This window comes from Pan troglodytes, chromosome 3, assembly GCF_028858775.2.
Source record: "Pan troglodytes isolate AG18354 chromosome 3, NHGRI_mPanTro3-v2.0_pri, whole genome shotgun sequence".
Taxonomy (NCBI): Eukaryota; Metazoa; Chordata; class Mammalia; order Primates; family Hominidae; genus Pan; species Pan troglodytes.
This window is the reverse complement of record NC_072401.2, coordinates 12,162,687-12,181,829: the sequence shown is the minus strand read 5'-3', so window position 1 is coordinate 12,181,829 and position 19,143 is coordinate 12,162,687. Positions and strand designations below refer to the sequence as shown.

The 19,143-nt window shown below is 34.6% G+C and overlaps 2 long non-coding RNA genes across 3 annotated transcripts in view; one reads left to right on the top strand and one right to left on the bottom strand.

The window, feature by feature from the left end:
• Positions 1–5,537, bottom strand: part of LOC107974195 (uncharacterized) — a 55,546-nt gene extending 50,009 nt beyond the window's left edge. Inside the window, exon 1 of one of the 2 annotated variants that reach the window (XR_001716758.4) lies at positions 5,354–5,537. This is a non-coding gene — a long non-coding RNA (uncharacterized LOC107974195). The remainder of the gene's footprint in view (positions 1–5,353) is intronic. The other variant, XR_001716759.4, reaches the window with a different exon arrangement.
• A 78-nt stretch (positions 5,538–5,615) lies between these two features.
• On the top strand, positions 5,616–17,867 carry LOC107974194 (uncharacterized). The gene is made up of 3 exons (XR_001716756.2): positions 5,616–5,672; positions 16,777–16,894; positions 17,725–17,867. It is a non-coding gene; the product is annotated as an uncharacterized LOC107974194 (long non-coding RNA).
• Positions 17,868–19,143: the final 1,276 nt, after the last annotated feature.

The following is a 19,143-nucleotide window of genomic DNA, read 5'->3' as shown; positions in this document are numbered from 1 at the left end:
AAATAAATGAAATCTTACAATACGTACTGTTTTGGTCAGAATGTATTAGCTCAACATCACGTTTTTAAGATTTACCCATGTCATTTCATTCATACAAATATTGATATTCCTGAATGGTATTTCATTTTATAAATATATCATCCTTTTTTTATTCATTGTCTTGTTACTAGATATTTGAATTATTTTTAGTTTTATTTTTATATTATGAATAAAGCTGCTCTGAACATTCTCATAAAAGTCTTATTGTGGTATTTGTTTTGGTTTCTCTTGTTTAAATAACTAGTAGTGGAATAGTTTGATCACTGAATATTTACCTTTGTAAGAAACTACCAGAGTACTGCAAAATGCTTATGTTTTACATTCTCAAAAAAAAAAACAAAACAGTTTTTATAGCTCCACATTCTCATCAGCATTTTGGTGTAGTGGCTTTAGCTATTCCTGTGGATTTGTATGATATCATAATTTGATTTGAATTTGTATTTCTCTTTTGACTAATAATGCTGAGCACATTAAAAAACGTAATGTGCTTATTGGCCTTTAGGTATCATTCCCCTTTTTTTAAATTGCAGGAGTTCTTTTTTTCTGGAGAAAGTCCTTTCTCAGATATCTGTGCTAATGATACATTTTAATTTTATAAAGATTCATTTGATGAACTGTGGAATTTAATTTTTATAAAGTTCAATTCATCACTTTTTAATGTTTTATGGAACTGTGATTTCAAAAAAGTCTTTTTCTACTTTGTCTCGATCACAAAGATGTCTTTCCTGTTTTCCTCTAGAAACCATAATTTTAACCTTAAAATTAATGCATCAGATCCATTCAGATTTACTCTTGCACTTAGGATGAACCAGGGGTTGAGAATAGTTTTTCCCTAGGGCTATCAATTTGATTCTACATAACTTATTTAAAATGTTAATTTTCTTCATTGAATTGGTTTGTTGCCTTTTGTTGAGAATTAACTTGATAATTATAGGTATATTTGTAGAAACTATAATCTGTTACATTAATCTATTATTTGTTTATCTTTATGCAAAATTCGCACTCCCTTGATCACTGAAGCTTTATATTAAATTCAATTTTTTTCCTTTTTAAAACAGTTTTGGCAATTATAACTTTTGAAATTAATACATGACTTTTACAATGAACATATGACTTTCAAATCACTGTGGCAAAACTCTACTGTAATTTTATGAGTGTTGTACAAAATCTATTTATCATTCTGAAAAGAACCAACCCAGGAACAACATTCAATCTTCAAAACTGTGAATATGGTATATTTCTGCATTTATTTGAGTTTTTAAATTTATTTCAGCAATGCTTTATACTTTTTATTAAGTTCTTATAAATCTATCCCTTAGCTTATTCCTAACCTTTATCATCTTTATGTTATTGCAAAAACTACACATGCTATTTGTTTGCTTGTTTGTTTTCTTATTGTACTGGCCAGGTGCTCCAACACAATGGGGAAAGTAATATCCCTCTTAATGGATGGATATTATTGTCCTGTTTTTTATTATGGTTTCACTATTAAATAAGATCTTAGCTGAAGATTATTTATACATGTCTTTATCAGGCTGAGGAAGTCCTCATTTATTCTAAGTTTGCTGAGAATTTGTATTAAATAATACTTCCGCATTTATTGAAACAACTAAATACATTATTTTCTTAATCTGTTAATATGGTAATGTATATTGATTCACTTTGCAATGTTAAACCAACCTTGCATGCCTTGAATAAATGTGACTTGATTACAGTCTATTATCAGATATGATTTGTTAATATTTATTTTGTTAAGAATTTTTGCATCTGCTCCTGAGAGAGATCCGTCTCGAGATTTCCTTCATTGTAATACCTGTCTGGTTTTGCTGTCACAGTAATGATAGTACAAAAAATGAATTGGAAAGTGCTTCCTTCTCTATCTTCTTAAAAACAGATGTGCAGTACTTTAAATATTTGCCTGAATATATCAAGGAAGCTATGTATGCCTAGAGTTTCCTTGACTAAACTATGTTTAACTAGAAACTAGCTTTCTTTAATAGGCACACAGCTTTTTCTATTTTGTCTTGAGACAGTTTTGAGAATATGACTTTAGGGAATTTTTCTATTTAATTTAAGTTGAAGAGTTTATTGGCACAAAAGATTTCATAATTATCTTTTGAGATTCTTGTAATATTGTTAGAATTCTTGGAGATGTTTTCTCCTTCATTCCTGATATTGATAATTTGTGTTTTCTCTCTTTCTTTTCTTGATCATTTAATCTAGAGGTGTATTAATCTTATTGGTCCTTTCAATGGATGACGTTTTGTTTTTGTTGACTGTTTGCTATTCTTGTTTATGTGTTTTTATTTTTATCCTTATTATTTCCTTCCTTTTATTTAATATCAATTTACCTTTCTTTTCCTAGTTTCTTAATGTTTAAACTTACATTATTAATCTTAAACCTTTCTTCTTTTTTAATCAAGTCATTTGAAGTTACAGATTTTTCTCCAAGCAATACTTCAGCTTAATTCCACAAATTTTATCTAAATATTATAGTCATTTTATACTATTGGAAATTATATGTAATTATTATTTTATCTTGCATTATTTAGTATTTAATATTGGTTTAATTTTAAATAATACTATTACAGATTATTGCTTTGTTCCAATTTATTACTAAATATTTTGGGTATTTTTTAGAAATATTTAATTGGCTTCTAATGCAATTTTATTATAGTCACTATGTTTGCTTTAATTTTAAAGATTATTGTAACATTTTATTTTCCAATATAAGGGCTATCATGATGAATGTTTCTGACATTTAAAAACAACATGCATTCTGAGATCTCTGTTGCCAAGACCTAAACTAGTTCCATTTATTTGTCCCATTTTTCATGCCATTGTTGTTTGTACAAGCAAAGAATAATTCCAAAATCCATTATCCATCATAACCAAAATGGAAGTGCCTTTTATTTGTCTTGAAATTTAATACTAAACCACAGACATTTCCATGACTAACAAGTAGCTCATAATCTTTGGGCTCTTATTCCAGAAAAAGATGTACTTTACATCCTGAAATATTTGTTATATGAGTGGATATGGAAAAAACAACAGCCAATACAGATTATGGACTAACTCTAGAGGAAAGGGCTCTGATGGAATATGGGTTAGAGCTGCAGGCCAATTTCCATGCAGTCACTATTGCCAGGTTGTCAGTCTGAAAAAAATTTAAAAAATAAAAAATAAATAAAATCTCTTGCAAGAGACACACAGCTATTTAGCATCTCAGAAATAAAGCGGAAAATTCTGAAAAGAGAGAGAACATTCCCTGGTGAGTTAGATGCAAAGGTTAAGGAGAAGAGAAACTAGAGAATGCATAAGATCAATAATATCAAAATAACCAAACAAGATTTAGTTATATTCTGTTAGTAATTCTTATAGTATGCTCTAATGGCAATTTGTGTTGTAATCGCTAGAGTTGCTTATTAAAAATGGGCATCTGAAGTCCCCACCTGTGCCTTTTAATAACAAAGAACACTATCATTTGCTATTTGTCTTGAGGCATACCAAGTGCTTCCCATGGATTATCTCATTTAATTTTTATAGCCACATTATAGGATAGTTCTCATTAAAAATCACCACTACAAAAAGAACCTGAGGATTAGATAAGAACTTTGTCTTCTCCAAGTTCGTAGAAGCAAAAAGTAGTGGAGTAGGTGAATCTCATGCACACTAAAATTTAGGACAATTAGTTTAGGGGTTTAATGCGATGAAAATGACCCCAAGATGATAAAGGGATAATGAATACAGTGTGTGGGATAGAACTACACAGAAGCTGCAGTCAGTGACAATATTACGATTGTGTCTATTTGTACCTGATCTGCTCTTGTTTGTTCATTCTTGGAAATAAATCAAGGGGGAAAGGTGTCTGGAAGCCAAGGTCAATACCCACCCAGGAAAAGGACTTGGCCATATAGCTTGTCAGAGTTTTAAATCAGGTGATTGGGACATGGAAGACTTCCATCCTAGCAGGGGAACAGAGTCCCTACTGTAAAGCTGAGGAAGAAGCTGCACGTGGATAAACTTTGGTAGACAGGTATCATAGTGATATACTAGAATAGGCCCAGGAGGAGCATCTACCGGGAAAGTGTCATGCAAAACAATTCCAGACCCCACCTGCCAGTGGCGTGAATAATAGCAATGTTTTCCTTGCTGTGGTCAAGTTTGTCATTGTGTCCGGAGTTGGTTCCTTCCAGTGGGTTCTTGGTCTCACTGACTTCAAGAATGAAGCCGCGGACCCAGCGGCAACCTGCTTGGGTCCCCTTCCACGCTGTGGAAGCTTTGTTCTTCCGCTCTTCACAATAAATCTCGCTGCTGCTCACTCTTTGGGTCCGTCCCACCTTTAAGAGATTTAAAACTCACTGCGAAGGTCCTCGGCTTCATTCTTGAAGTCAGAGAGACCAAGAACCCACCGGAAGGAACCAACTCCAGACACATCATGACCACTGAAGAGGAATGAATATACAGGTGAAAGGATCTCAGGGAAGCAGCTAAGGAGGCTGTCAGAAAGATTTTTTCCCCCTTGGCTTACCACAGAGAACTATTTGTTAGGGAGACCATGCATTATTTGGGTTAAGTACATGCGTATACGAGTCAAATATGTATGAGTTAAAAATATGAGTTTGCATTTACGAACTCCATAATCCAGGACATTTTTTTTACCCTTTCTGAACCTTCAATGTTTGTCTATAAAATGAAAATACTTCTTTTCAGAGCATTTTGAATAATTAAATTAAGTCATATCTAAAACACTGACAGTCAATAAATGCTCCCCCCACTTGCACTGTTTAAGAGAAATGGTGCTTACAAATGTGTACTGTGGTATCACTGGCCAAAGGAAGATGTCCAGGTAGTACATGGGTCTCTGCCCAGAAAATTAAGGAAGTACCAACTAAATGCAAGAACAGTCAGGACTCAGAGATCAGAACAAGCAGTGCATCTGGAATCCCTATTTCAGGCAAGATTTCAACCTAAAAACAACTGTCACTTGTCTTTGAGATATCCGACTTGGATACTAAGTGCCAAGAACAAGAAACATGATTGATATTAAAGAAAAAAAAAACACCACATAACAGCTGATTCAAGGAATCTTTTTATCAGTGCAGAAGCAAGTGAGCCTGGCATGGAAGGAAAGGCTGGCTGAGATTAGGGTTCCTTAGCTACTTGTTCCTGAGACAGAACTTCTCAAATAAGTTTAAAACTGTATTGATTATCCATGTTCTGTAATAGATTTTGCCAAAATTTACCAGCATGTGGCAACAAACATCTATTATCCCACATCATTTTGTGGGTCACGAATCCGGGAGTGGCTTACCTAGGTGGTTCTGGCTCAGGGTCTCTCCTGAGGTTACATCAAACTCTTGGCTGGGGCTGCAGTCTTTTGAATTGCTGACGGGACTCAGCTTCTCCCAGCTGTTGGCTGAAGGCCTCCGTTTCTCACCCTATGTATCTCTTCATAGTCTGTCTAAGTGGTTTTTTGACATGACAACTAGAGCAATAGAGAGATTCCGGGTGATGTCATACTACTTTTATGACCTAGTTTCTATTTTACGCATGTGATTTCTGTTTAATTCTATTGACTGAAGTTAGTCGCCAAGTCCAGCTCACATGAGATGGGACAGGTTTGCACAAAGGTATTAAATCAGGGGACGGGGCCATTTGGCACCTTTTTAAAGACTGGCACCACAGGAATAGTGGTGCTACATTTAGGGTCTACTGTTTTTTCTTGGTGGTGTTGAGGGCGTAGTTACAAGAAATGGAGCTACAGGAAGGCTCAGATACTGACGGTAGAAAGAGCTCTAATTGTGTGTAGTTTCTGACTATTTAGCTTTCGTATATCAATGCCTATTCTCATCATCTGTGCATAAGTATTTCAACCTCTGAATTATAGTTTAAGAGAAATTCCTTTTGTAATTTCATGTAAATTGTATGTTTTATGTTTTTTAAAAGGAAACATATTCATTGTTTAAAAAATAGAAAGGAAATAAAAGTCCTCTGCAATCACCCCACCCAGAGATAATCACTATTAATATGTGGATGAACACTTTAGACATTTCTAAACCATGTAAACACATACAACTATATATTATGTAATTGTACATAAATTTACAATAATATTGCACCTGCTTGTCAGCAATAGCTTTTTTCACTTGATGGTATGCTATGAGCTCTTTTCCATGTCAATAAATATAACTGCATGCTATCATTTTTAGTGGCTGCAATATGTTGCATTGTATGGATGCTCTATAATCACTCCTCCAATCACTTGTTATGTGACATTAAAGTTGTTTCATATGTGTATTTTTATAGAAATAAAATGCGCGGCTGTAGGAATGCCCAGCTTAACCCAAACCCAAATTATGATGCATTCGTTATCATTGCTTTCTGTCCTTTTCCATACCTTTTTATAATATAGTGGAACTGTCAATGTTTCTCAGTTATTTGTGAAAGATTTTAAATGTTTTTAAGGATTTCAAGAGGCCAGAAAATGCAAAGAAATGCGTAATACAAGAGGGTTTTCCTGCTTTCTGGGTAGTATTAACTTTATTAATTTGATAAGATCCAGAGCTTATACTCTCTCCATTCTCTCATCTTCATAACATGTTGAAGATACAAAGAGACATTTAACGATCATTGGTGAAATTAGCTCCACAGACAAAACCTTAGTTTAAAAATGCACTGAGTACCAAGCACTTGACTCCTGGCTGTACCTCAATTGCTCCATGCTTAATCGTTTCTCCCCATGAAAGTATATAAAAAGTACCCTTGGATCACATAACTAGGGCGACCATATCATTCATCACCCAAATGGGACACTTTAGAGAGTAAAATCAGAATTTTTAATAATTATATGGGACAATTGGCATAACCAAAACTGTCCCAGGCAAGCTGGGACATATGATCAATCCAAATAGATCAGTTAAGGAAACTGAGGCATAGACTGCTTATGTGAACTATCAGAATTCAAGGTAGCAAATTATACATTGCCTGTTCCAGATCCATTCCCTTATCATTGATTTCCGGGTCCCTGAACATTTTTGCAAGTTTGTTCTCTGCAGGGGCCACTTCTTCCTATTAGGTGGGATCTTATGGATATAATTTTGTCTTTATTGGAAATGCTTACTTTATTGGAAATTACTTTCTTTATTGGAAATACATATATATATATGCATGATATATGCACACACATATATCCAAAATATTGGATATATTATATAAATATAATATAATAAATATATTTGTATGATATATATAATATATATGTAAGGATTTTTATACATATGAATACATCTATATTTTATATGTGGATATGCATATATTATGGATGTATTTCTCTTTCCCCAGATGTAATAAACAACTATTAAATACTGGATGTCTTCTGCGTTTTCATGGAATTGAGAAAAGTGCAGAGGGGTAGTTCATAGGTCCACCACTAGAGAGAGTGCTGGCCAAGAGTTTGTGTCTATAGTCTGAAAGTTCCGTGCTTTATGAAATAGGCACAAGAGTGGAATTTGTTCCCTTATGTCTCCAAGAGAATGAGAAACATTTGTACACAGCAATAAAATCTTTCTCCCTACTGCTATGTCAAACTTTGTTTGGTTTGTTTTTTTCAGTTCTTGACTGAATTCTGATATCTATCAGTAACTTTTGCTGCTCCATCTGTGTCTTTTTTTCCCCCAGAACCCTCTACTGTTTCCTCCTTTTATTCAGGAGGGTCTCCCATTCTTCACAGGCCTCCAATCCAGTTTGGAGAGTATTTGAGAGGTTTTGTGGCTGCATTGTCTTAGAAAAGGAGCCCACATTGAGCACCCTTTGCCTCCACTCTTAAGCTGATCTGGCACAGCGCCATCTTGAAACTGGACAAACTACTAAAGCGTATCCTGCTCTGGGGACCAGGGGCCACTGACTGTTTTCAGCTTTGAGTGCCTGCTGTCATTCCATCACATTTCTGTGAATGTCTGGAATACCATGCTCTTGGCTGCCTACAGCTTGGATCTGACAGAATTATTGAGATCCTAGCATCTAAATCTATACAATACCTCCACAACCTTTCCACAGGAAACTGGTGGATCTGCATAGAAGGGAAGCTGTTGAACAGTCAACCATGCCACTGCACTTGCCCTGATTTTCTGGAAAGACTACCACACAACTAGCCAGCCTGCTTGTGTATACATAGCTTGACAGTCAGTCCAGTGGTGACCCAGCTCCACAAAGAGAGCTCACCAGATAGCCTGTTGGCTCTCCATGCCCACTTACACTGGGCTAGAAATCCAACCTGGTGCCCTTATCCCCAGCAAAAACATGTCACCACTATCACGAACTTCTGTAGCTTAAGTCATTGAGGCAATCCCAGACACCACCAATGAGGATCACAATAGAAGAAATTGTATGGAGACCACACTACTGAGTCCAACTGAAACCAAAGCCAATGCACCATACCCAAAGAACCCACAGGACCCACCTATGATGTACTCCATAAAATTAGAAAAAACAACCCTTCCACTAGATGCATAGATATCAACATAGAGACACAGGAAACATGGAAAAAGAAGGAAAAATAGCATCTCCAATGGAGCACAATAAGTCTCCAGTAACAGAACTCAAAGAAAAAGATATTTACAAAGTGCCTGAAAAACAATTCTAAAATAATGATCTTCAGAAAACTCAGTGAGATACAAGAGAACATAAACAAAATTTCAATGAAATTAGAAAACAGTTCATTATTTGAATGAGAAATGCAACAGAGATAAGTATTATATAAAAATAAACAAAAGTCTTGGAGCTGAAGAATTCAAAAATAGAAATTTAAAAAATACAATCGAGAATTTCAATAACAATCTAGATAAAACAAAAGAAAGAATTTTTAGAGTTAAAGACAAGTTTTTTGAAATAGCCCAGTCAGAAAGAAAAAAAAATAACAATTTAAAAAGAATGAAAAAGACTATAAGACCTCTAGGACAACATTATGCAAACAAATATTAATGCTATAGAATTGTCAGAGGGAGATGAAAGGGAGAAAGGCATGAAAAACCAGTTTAATAAGATAATAGGTAAAGACTTTCTAAGTCTTGGGGAAATATGGGCATTCAGATCCAGGAAAAGTGAAGGTCTGAAAAGACATAGCACTCAAAAAGTTACTCTTGAGGTCACATTATAATGAAACTGCCAAAAGTCAAAGACAAGATAAAGAGATAATTCCAAAACCTAAAGAGAAAAGCATGAAATCATGTATAGGGGCTCAACAGAAACCTTATAGGCCAAGAGAGAGTAAAGTGATATATTAGAAGTGCCAAAAGAAAAAAAAACGCCAGCCAATAGTACTATATTCAGTAAAGATGTAATTGCTATCATGAACACACATGAATATAATACCAATAGAAATAAATGCAAAAATCAAACTCAGAAGTTTTCAGTGATATTATGGTGCTAAGTAAATCTTTCAGGCTTCTAGTATGAAGATTTAAAGTCAAATGGTAAAAACAACAACATATAGGTTTACAATAGTCTATTATAACTACAAGACTCTACGTTAGCCACATGTTAAGCATAAAGAAAGAAATTACAGCAGATGTATGGATGAAGCAAAGAAAGGAAACAAAACTGAGCATACAGAAAACCACCAAATTAGAGAGGCCAACAGCAAGAGAATAAGAGAGGAACAAAAATCTACAAGACAACCAGAAAACAATTAACAAAATGAGAGGAATATTTCTCTACTTATCAACAATAAACCTGAATGTAAATGGATAAAATTTCCCAACCAAAAGAGACAGAGTGGTGAATAATTTCTTAAAGACCTTACTATATGCTGCTTATAAGAGACTCCTCTCTCTATTAAAGACAAACAGACTGAAAGTGAAGGAATAAGAAAAGATACTCCATGCAAATGGAAACCAAAAAGCAAAGGAAGTAGCCATACTCATTTCAGATAAAATAGACTTTAAATAAAAAATTTAAATGAGACAAAGCAAGTCATTGTATAGTGATAAAAGGAGCAACTCAACAACAACAAAAATAACAGGTGTGTATACATATATCTATGTATATATATACACATATATGTATATATATATATATACACACACACCCAACACTGGTGCACCGAACTATATAAAACAAATATTATTAGATCTAAAGGGAGGGATAGACTATAACACAATAATAATAAGAAATTTCAATACCCAACTTTCTACAATGGACAAAAAAAGTTAACAAACATCAGACTTTAACTGCACCAAATGAATCTAACAAATATTTACAAAACACGCCATCCAGCAGCTTCAGTATATGTATTCTTTTCAACTATACAAACAATATTCTTCAAGATAAATGATATGCTAGGCCACAGAAGAAGTATTGCAAATTTAAGAAGATAAAAATCAAATCAAGTGTTTTTTTAACCACAATATTATAAAACTAGAAATGAACAACAACAAAAAACTTTGGAAACTTTCACACAAATACCTGGAAATGAAACAACATGCTCTTAAATAACCAATGGGTCAGTGAAGAAATTAAAGGGAAATTTTAAAATAATTCTTTAAACAAAAGAGAACAAAACCATGTTATCTCAACACCTACGAGCCAAAAAATATTCTAAAAAAGATGTCTGTAGCAATAAACACCTACATCAAAAATACTCGCACCTGTAATCCCAGCACTTTTGGAGGCTGAGGCGGGCGGATCATGAGGTCAGGAGATTGAGACCATTCTGGCTAACACGGTGAAACCCTGTCGCTACTTAAAATACAAAAAAATTAGCTGGGTGAGGTGGCACGCACATGTAGTCCCAGCTACTCAGGAGGCTGAGGCAGGAGAATCGCTTGAACCTGGGAGGTGGAGGTTGCAGCGAGCCAAGATTGTGCCACTGGACTCCAGCCTGGGTGACAGAGCGAGACTCATTCTCAAAAAAAGAAACAAAATTTTTAAAAGAACTTTAATAAATAGCCTAAAGATGCACCACAAGAAACTAGAAAAACAAGAACAAACTAAACCCCAAATGAGTCGAAGTAAGAAAATAATAAAGCTCAGGGCAGAAATAGACAAAACAGAGATGAGGAAAAAAACCCAGAATATTAATAAAATGAAAAGTCGATTTTTTAAAAGATAAACAAAATTAACAAACCTTTAGCTAGACTAACTATAAATAAATAAATAAAGAAATAAAGATGCAAAGAATTAAAATCAGAGGTGAAAAAGAAGACATTCTGATGGATATCACAGAAATACAAAGGACTATAAAAGACAATTATCTACTACTATACACCAACAAATTTGATGTCATACAAGGGATGAATATATTTCTGGATACATAAAACCTACCAAGATTAAATTATAAAGAAATAAAAAATGTGAATAGACCAATAATGATTGAGACAACTGAATCACTAATTTAAAAATCTTTCATCAAAGAAAAGCACAGGACCTGGATGGCTCCACTGCTGAATTCTACCAAACATTTAAAGAACTAATATCAATCCTTATTAAATTATTCCATAAAATTGAAGAGAAGGAGAGACTTCCAAACTCGCTTTACAAGGCCAGCAATACTCCGCCTCCAAAACTGGACAGGTATACACAGAGAAGGAAAACTACAGATGGTAACCGTGATAAACACAGATGTAAAATTTATCAACAAGATACTAGCAAATCAAATTAAGTAACATGTTAAAAACAGCTTTCACTATAATGAAGTAGGACTGATACCAAAGATACAACAATGGTTCAACATATGCAAATTAAGAAATGAAATACATCACATTAATAGATAAAAAGACAAAATCTTATGATCGTTGTAATAGATGCAGAGAGGTATTTGACAAAATTCAACATTGCTTTATGATAAAAACTCTCAACAAACTAGGTATGAAAGATATGTACCTCAACAAAATTAAGGCTATAGATGGCAAACTCCCATATAACATTACAATGAATAGGAAAAAGCAGAAGGCTTTTCCTGTAGCATTAGGAACAAGACAAAGGTGTTCAGCTATATGACTTCTATTTCATATAGTACTAGAATTTAGAGCAATTAAGCAAGAGAAAGTAATAAAGAGCATCCAAATTGGAAAGGAGAATATCAAATTATCATTTGTAGATAACATAATCTAATATATACAAAATCCTAAAGATTCCACCAAAAAACTGTTAGAACTAATAAATAAATTCAGCAAAATCGCAAGATACAAAATCTACACAGAAAATCAGTAGTGTTTTTATATGTTAATAGTGAACTATGTGAAAAATAAATCAAGAAACCGAATCCGTTTACAATAACTATAAAAAACCCAAAGATACTTAGGAATAAATTTAAATAAAGGGATGAAAGATCTGTGCATGGAGAAATATAAAACATTGATAATAGAAATTAAGGAGAATACAAATAAATGAAAAATCCCATGTTTATGGATTGAAAAACATTGTTAACATGACCATATTACCCAAAGTAATCTACAGATTTAACACAATGTGTATTAAAATACCAATAGCATTTTTTGCAGACATATAAAATACTATACAAAAATTCATTTAGAAACACAAAAGAACCTGAATTGCCAAAGCAATCCTGAGCAAAAAGAAAAAAGCTACAGATATCATACCTCTGACTTCCAAATATATTACAAAACTACAGTAACCCAAGCAGCAGGGTACTGACATAAATACAGACACATAGACCAATGGAATACAATAGACAGCCTGGAAATAAATGAATGAGCCTGGAAATAAATGAACGCACCTATAGCCAACTAATATTTGCCAAAGGAGCCAAGAACACATATTGAAGACAAGATAGTGTTTTCAATAAGTAGTGCTGGGAAAATTGGATATACACATGCAGAATAATGAGACTAGCCTCCTACCTCTGACTACATACAAAAAGCAATTAAAAATGAATTAAGGACTTAACTATAAGACATGAAATTATAGAAGTCCTAGAAAAAAATCACAGGGGAAATGTTTCACAATATTGGACTGGGAAAGAATTTTAAAATTTTACATGAAAAGGAAGGCAACAAAAACAAAATTAAACAAATGGGATTATATCAAACTAAAGATATTTTATACAGCAAAGGAAACAACAGAGGAAAGAGAACCTATAGAATAGAAAAAAATATCTTTCAAACTATAAAACTGACAAAGGGTTAATTTTCTGAATATGTACAAAACTTAAAAAACTCAACAGCAAAAAGAATAAGTCAATTAAAATATGGCCAATATATCTTAATAGGCATTTCCCAAAAGGAGACATACAAATGGCCAAAGGTGTATAAAAAAAAAGATTACCATCACAAATCATCACAGAATTGCAAATCAAAACCACAACGAGATATTACCTAACTCCAGGTAGAATGGTTACGATCAAAAAGACAAAAGAAACCATGTGTTGGCAAGGATGTAGAGAAAAGGATGCATTTACATATTGTTGGTGGGATTATAAACTAGTATAACCATTATGGAATACAGCATGAAGGTTCCTCAAAAAATTAAAAATAGAACTACCATATGATGAAGCAATCCCATTACTGTGTGTAAATTCAAAATGAAAGCAGCTGGAGGTGGAGCATGATGGCTGAATAGAAGCCTTCAGCAATTGTCTCCACTGCAGGAATACCAAATTTGACAACTATTTACACACACAAATAAATACCTTCATAAGGAATAAAATTCAGGTGAGCCATCACAGTACCTGGTTTTAACATTATATTAAGAAAAAAGGCACTGAAGAGGGTAGGAAAGACAGTCTTGAATCACCTATGTCGCCCCATCCGCATTCCGTGGCAGCAGCCATGTGGTGTGGAGAGAGAATCTATTCACCTGGAGAAGGGAGAGGGCAGTGATTATGGTAGTTTCCATTGGAACACTGTGCTGCCCTGTCACAGTAGAAGGAAACACAGGGAAGGACACAGCTGGCTTCCATTGAGGGAGAATTTAGACAAGCCCTAGCCAGAAGCGAATAACCCATCCCAACAAGTGGGCTCTGGGTTTCAGCAGGCCCTGCCCATGGGTAGGCTGGTCGTGAACTCCTGACCTCATGATCCACCTGCCTCAGCCTCCAAAGTGCTGGAATTATAGGTGTGAGCCACCACGCCTGGCCAGATGATGTAATCTTACATGTGGGAAAACTTAAGACTCTACCAAAAAAACCTGTTAGAACAGATAAACAAATTAAGTAAAGTTGCAGAATACAAAATCAACATACAAAAATCAATAGCATTTCTACAGGCCAACACTGAATAATCTGAAAAATAAATACAGAAGTAATAGATAACAAATGTGGTACATAGAAACAATGGACTACTATTCAGCCATTAAAAATAAAATGAATTCCTGTCATTTGAGACAACACGCATAGAACAGGAGGACGTTATGTTAAGTGAAATAAGCCAGGAACAGAAAGACAAACTTCACATGTTCTCATTTGTTTATGGAAGCTAAAAATCAAAACAAACCCATGGAGATGGAGAGTAGAATGATGGTTACCCAAGGTTGGGAACGGTAGTGTTTGTAGGGGATTGGGGGAAGTGGAGGTGGTTAATGGGTACAAAAATATAGTTGAATAGAATTAACAAGATCTAATATTTGATAGCACACCAGGGTGACTACAGTCAATAATAATTTATTGTACATTTCAGAATAGATAAAAGTGTATAATTGGATTTTTTTTGTAACACAAAGGATAAATGCTTGATGTCATGGATATCTCATTTACCCTTAGATGATTATTATACCTTGCATGCCTGTATAAATATATCTCATGTACCACATAAATATATACACCTACTATGTACCCTCAAGTATTAAAAATAAAAAAGTTTATTTCAGCACTATTTAGAGTGGCCAAGATATAGAATCAACCTAAGTGTTCAACAATGGATGCATGGATAAAGAAAAAGTGGTATATATACTCAATGGACTACTTTAGCCATATAAAGCAAGGAAATTCTGTAACGCAACAACATGAATGAATCCGGAAGATACCATCTGAGTGAAAAAAAGCTAGGCACTGAAAGGCAAATACCTCATCTCACTCATATGTGGAATCTAAAATAAAAGTTTTTTAGTCTGAAATCAAAGAAGCAGAATGCAGAACAGTGATTACTAGAGATGGGGAAGTGGGGCAGAGGAAGAAGAACGGGGAACGGCTGTTCAACAGGTACAAAGCTCCTATTAGGACGAATCATTTCTGGTGGTCTGCAGCACAGTAGGGTGACTATTGTTAAGAGTGAAGTGTTTTACATTACAAAATAGCTAGAAGAGAAATTTTTGAATGTTCTTACCACAAACAACAATGAATGAGGTGATAGGTACACTAACTATCCTAATTGAATCATTATATATGTATCAAAACATCAAATTTTACCTCGTATTTTAAGTACGATAAAAATGTGTCAATTTAAAAAGAAAAAGAAAAAGGAGGAAATAGAAGAGGACTATTCCATATTCCTTAACACAAAGAAAAATTCAATGTGAGCCTGAAAACAGTGACCAAGAACAGATCATATTTTATGTATTAATGAGAAGTACACACAGGTCCAAGTTTTCCTTATGTTTATGCTCCATTTCTTGGGCATCTGAAGGAGGCAGATAAGATATAGGAGCATGAAGAGATCCAACTTAACCTCAGGAATTCTTATTTACATTAAAAAAATTAAATGTGAATGATTTCTTTTTCTTTTTGTTAGCTTGAAAGTCACCATCAGGACCTTGGAGAATCTTGATTCTATCATGCGGGATACTTAATAGTACTTGTTGCATGACATCAGTGACTATCTATGTTCCTATAACCATTTCTGGGTTTAATTAAAATGTTGAATACTGCAGGGTTAAAGACAAGACCATCAGATGCATTACTAGGGAACTCTGTCAATTTTACATTGATTCATTAATTCTTACCTTATGATTTATGCAATCCCCCATGAAACCAATTCTAGATCTTGAGCATGATGGACTCATGAGATTTTTTGGAAATGCCTTCTTAAATCCAGGTTAAAAAACGTGTATCTATTTCTGAGTCTAAAATACCTGTCAAGAATTCTAGTAGGTTTAGTTTCTCTATGAACCAGTGCTGTGTTTTAATGGCTCCTGCCTTTTATCAGGTATTGATTTGTTTAATAATTCAATAAATTTTTATTTCTCATTTATTTTGTGATAAGCATTGTGCTAAATACTTGTTTCAAATCACTAGCACTGAATATTTGATATCTGTGTGGTCTCCTTTTTAAAAATTTTAAAAAAAAAATTTGTTCACCAAGTCTTCAAGAACCTGTTTCCCCAGAATTCTTAGCTAATCATTGCCAATGTTTCTCTGATATCAACTTCAAGACTTTAAAATAAATATCAGATACATAATTTATCTGTCACAGACTAGACACTTGAACTCAAAATCATCTAAAGCTAAGCTATGTTTTTAATTTTTTGCTGAAGAGTTTCCTTTTCTTGGGACCTTATTTTTCCTCTACTTCTCCACTGAGGATCATATGAAAGTCTTTTGAGCCTATTGACTTAGTTAGATTAATTCTGTAGCATGTCCTCACTTCTATGTTCTAGATTATTTCTCTTACTTTGTAGCCCATCACCGACTTTTGGTGTTCTTGGAAATGAGAAAAAGGGGCAGTAAAAAGAGCCCTTTAGGCATTACCATGGCTGCTCTATCTTCCTCTGAGTGATATCTTGCTTCTCTCTATGATTTTTATGGGGATAGTCACTTTCTTTTTTTTTTTTTTTTTTCTTATATAGAGTCTCACAGTGTCACCCAGGCTGGAGTACAGTGGCGTGATCTCGGCTCACTGCAACCTCCACCTCCTGGCTTCAAGTGATTCTCCTGCCTCAGCCACCTGAGTAACTGGGACTACAGGTGCGTGCCACCACACCCAGCTAATTTTTTTGTATTTTTAGTAGAGACAGGGTTTCACAATTTTGGCCAGGATAGTCTCGATTTCTTGACCTCGTGATCCACCCGCCTCGGGCTCCCAAAGTGCTGGGATTACAGGCGTGAGCCACCAGCGCCTGGCCCACTTTTGTTTTTTGTTATATAGGCACAGTATTTCCAACAAGCCACACATATTATTGTTTCTGTACTTGAACCCTTATGCCTTAGTCCCAATTACAGTAGCCTTAGCTACGTGTGACACCTTGTTAGGTTATATCTACTGTGCTATGCATTGATGATCCTGCTGAGTAAATGCAATAGTTCTAGTATAAGAAAACAATGTTTCTGGGTAATATTATATATAAAAAATCCTCAAAGTCGACTATTCATTCAATCTTCATAGTTCCAAATAATGACCAGAAGTCATATGTGGTTCTATAGTATCAAACCTCATGATTTGGAGGGGTTATTTTGTGTGATTTTCACCAATATTCCTTAGTAAAATTATTTATTTTGCCTCAAAATCCTGCCTTTGGTTACCTAACCATGGGTTATTTTAAAAAATAATTTGCAAAATTGCTATGCAAGAATGTTTGCAACCACACATGCTACAATAAATATTGATCGAGACTGAGTGCCTACATTGTAAAAAGCTCTGTCTTTTCTCAGAAAATTGACTGTGAAAAAAAAGAAATAAACAACAATTAAGAACTAAAACAGAGCCAAAAATGAAGGCATATCTCAGAGCCCTAAGGTTATTTTGTTTTGCGTTACTTTTCCTTCCTTTTAATTTTTCTTTTTATATTTCCTCCTAGAAACCCTGTCTCCCCAGGAGAAAAAGTCCTCAATGTTGCAAGATCACTAAAAGATTTACAGAAGAAATGGGCTCTTTTGTTTTTGTTCTTCATTCATCTTCTTTCCTTATGCCAAAAAATATATATTTGCATTCTGAAATCAACAGCATCAGTCAAGTATGCTTTTCATAGACTAACCTCTAAAAAATGTTTCTTTGAACCTTTTGGAGGCTGTGATGGTAAAACTGAAAAATCCCAAACTATTTTCGTTCATCCCACTTGGAATACATCACAAATTATGTTGCTGGAATTAATGCATGCCAGTTAGTGTTTTGTCTTATTGGCTTTGTGTCAATTTCATCAGTGGTTTTATTTGTTAAATTGTGCACATCCTACATGACTTTCATACAGAAAGCTCCTCTTATTTCATGTTTATTTAGGGTTTCCACTTGAAATACTGCATTCTTAGCCTCACAATTCTGTGGTAGAGGCAAAGATGGTATTAATATTTCCGTTTCACAGATAGTGAAATGTATATTTAATTGGAATTAGCAATTTGCTAATTGGGTTATAAGTCACCTAGCAAAACCAGAACATGAACTCAGGTCTTATGATTGCATATTCAGTGATATTTCTATATCTCCTTAGCACCAAATCCAGCATTAAGTAAGGAATATAGTTAATGGCTATTCCTTAACCCAAAAATGTCTTCTAAGTCTGCTTCCTCTTGAGGACATCACCTCATTTTCACCCTTCTTTTTATAAACATACTTTCAAAAGTATTGTTCAGTGAGAAATAATGCTGTGGAAAAAAATAGCAGTAGAGGCAATATAGTTTTTAGACGGCCCAGAATCTAAATCTCCCCATCCGCAAATAAAACAAAGAAAGCAACTAAAATACCTAAACAAACACGAATGGACAACTTTCAATAAAACTGAGTGATTGGATAGCCCCATAAATCCCCAAAATGTAAGCAGGTGTGGACAAACAACCAACAGCTGTGAGACTCATGCAACACAGCATCTGTGTGGTAGAAAGAGACTCATGTGACACCAGCATCTGTGTCATAGAAAGAAGAGAGAAAAATGGGGCACCTGGAAGCTTCAAAAGAGAAGAGCTGCAAAATTGCCACAGGTATTGTTGCAGTTTGCATTACCAGGAAAAAAAGACAATGAGGGGATATTTGCATAACAGGCTTCTTTAGGAAGTGCTTTTGGGATCCATGCCTGTGGAAGGGAGGGAAGAGAAGTAGCACTGGGCAGAGGGAGTGGAGCTGTAATACAGTTCTAAAGAGGGCTTCAGCAAATCTCCTGGGAGCTCTGGAGTTGGAATGGATAATTAGATTTGTTCTAAGATTGGGCAAGGTTGCCTGGACGTTATTATTTTTCCACATTGATTAGCCATTAAGTATGAGCTAATCCTACAAAGCTTTATGACCT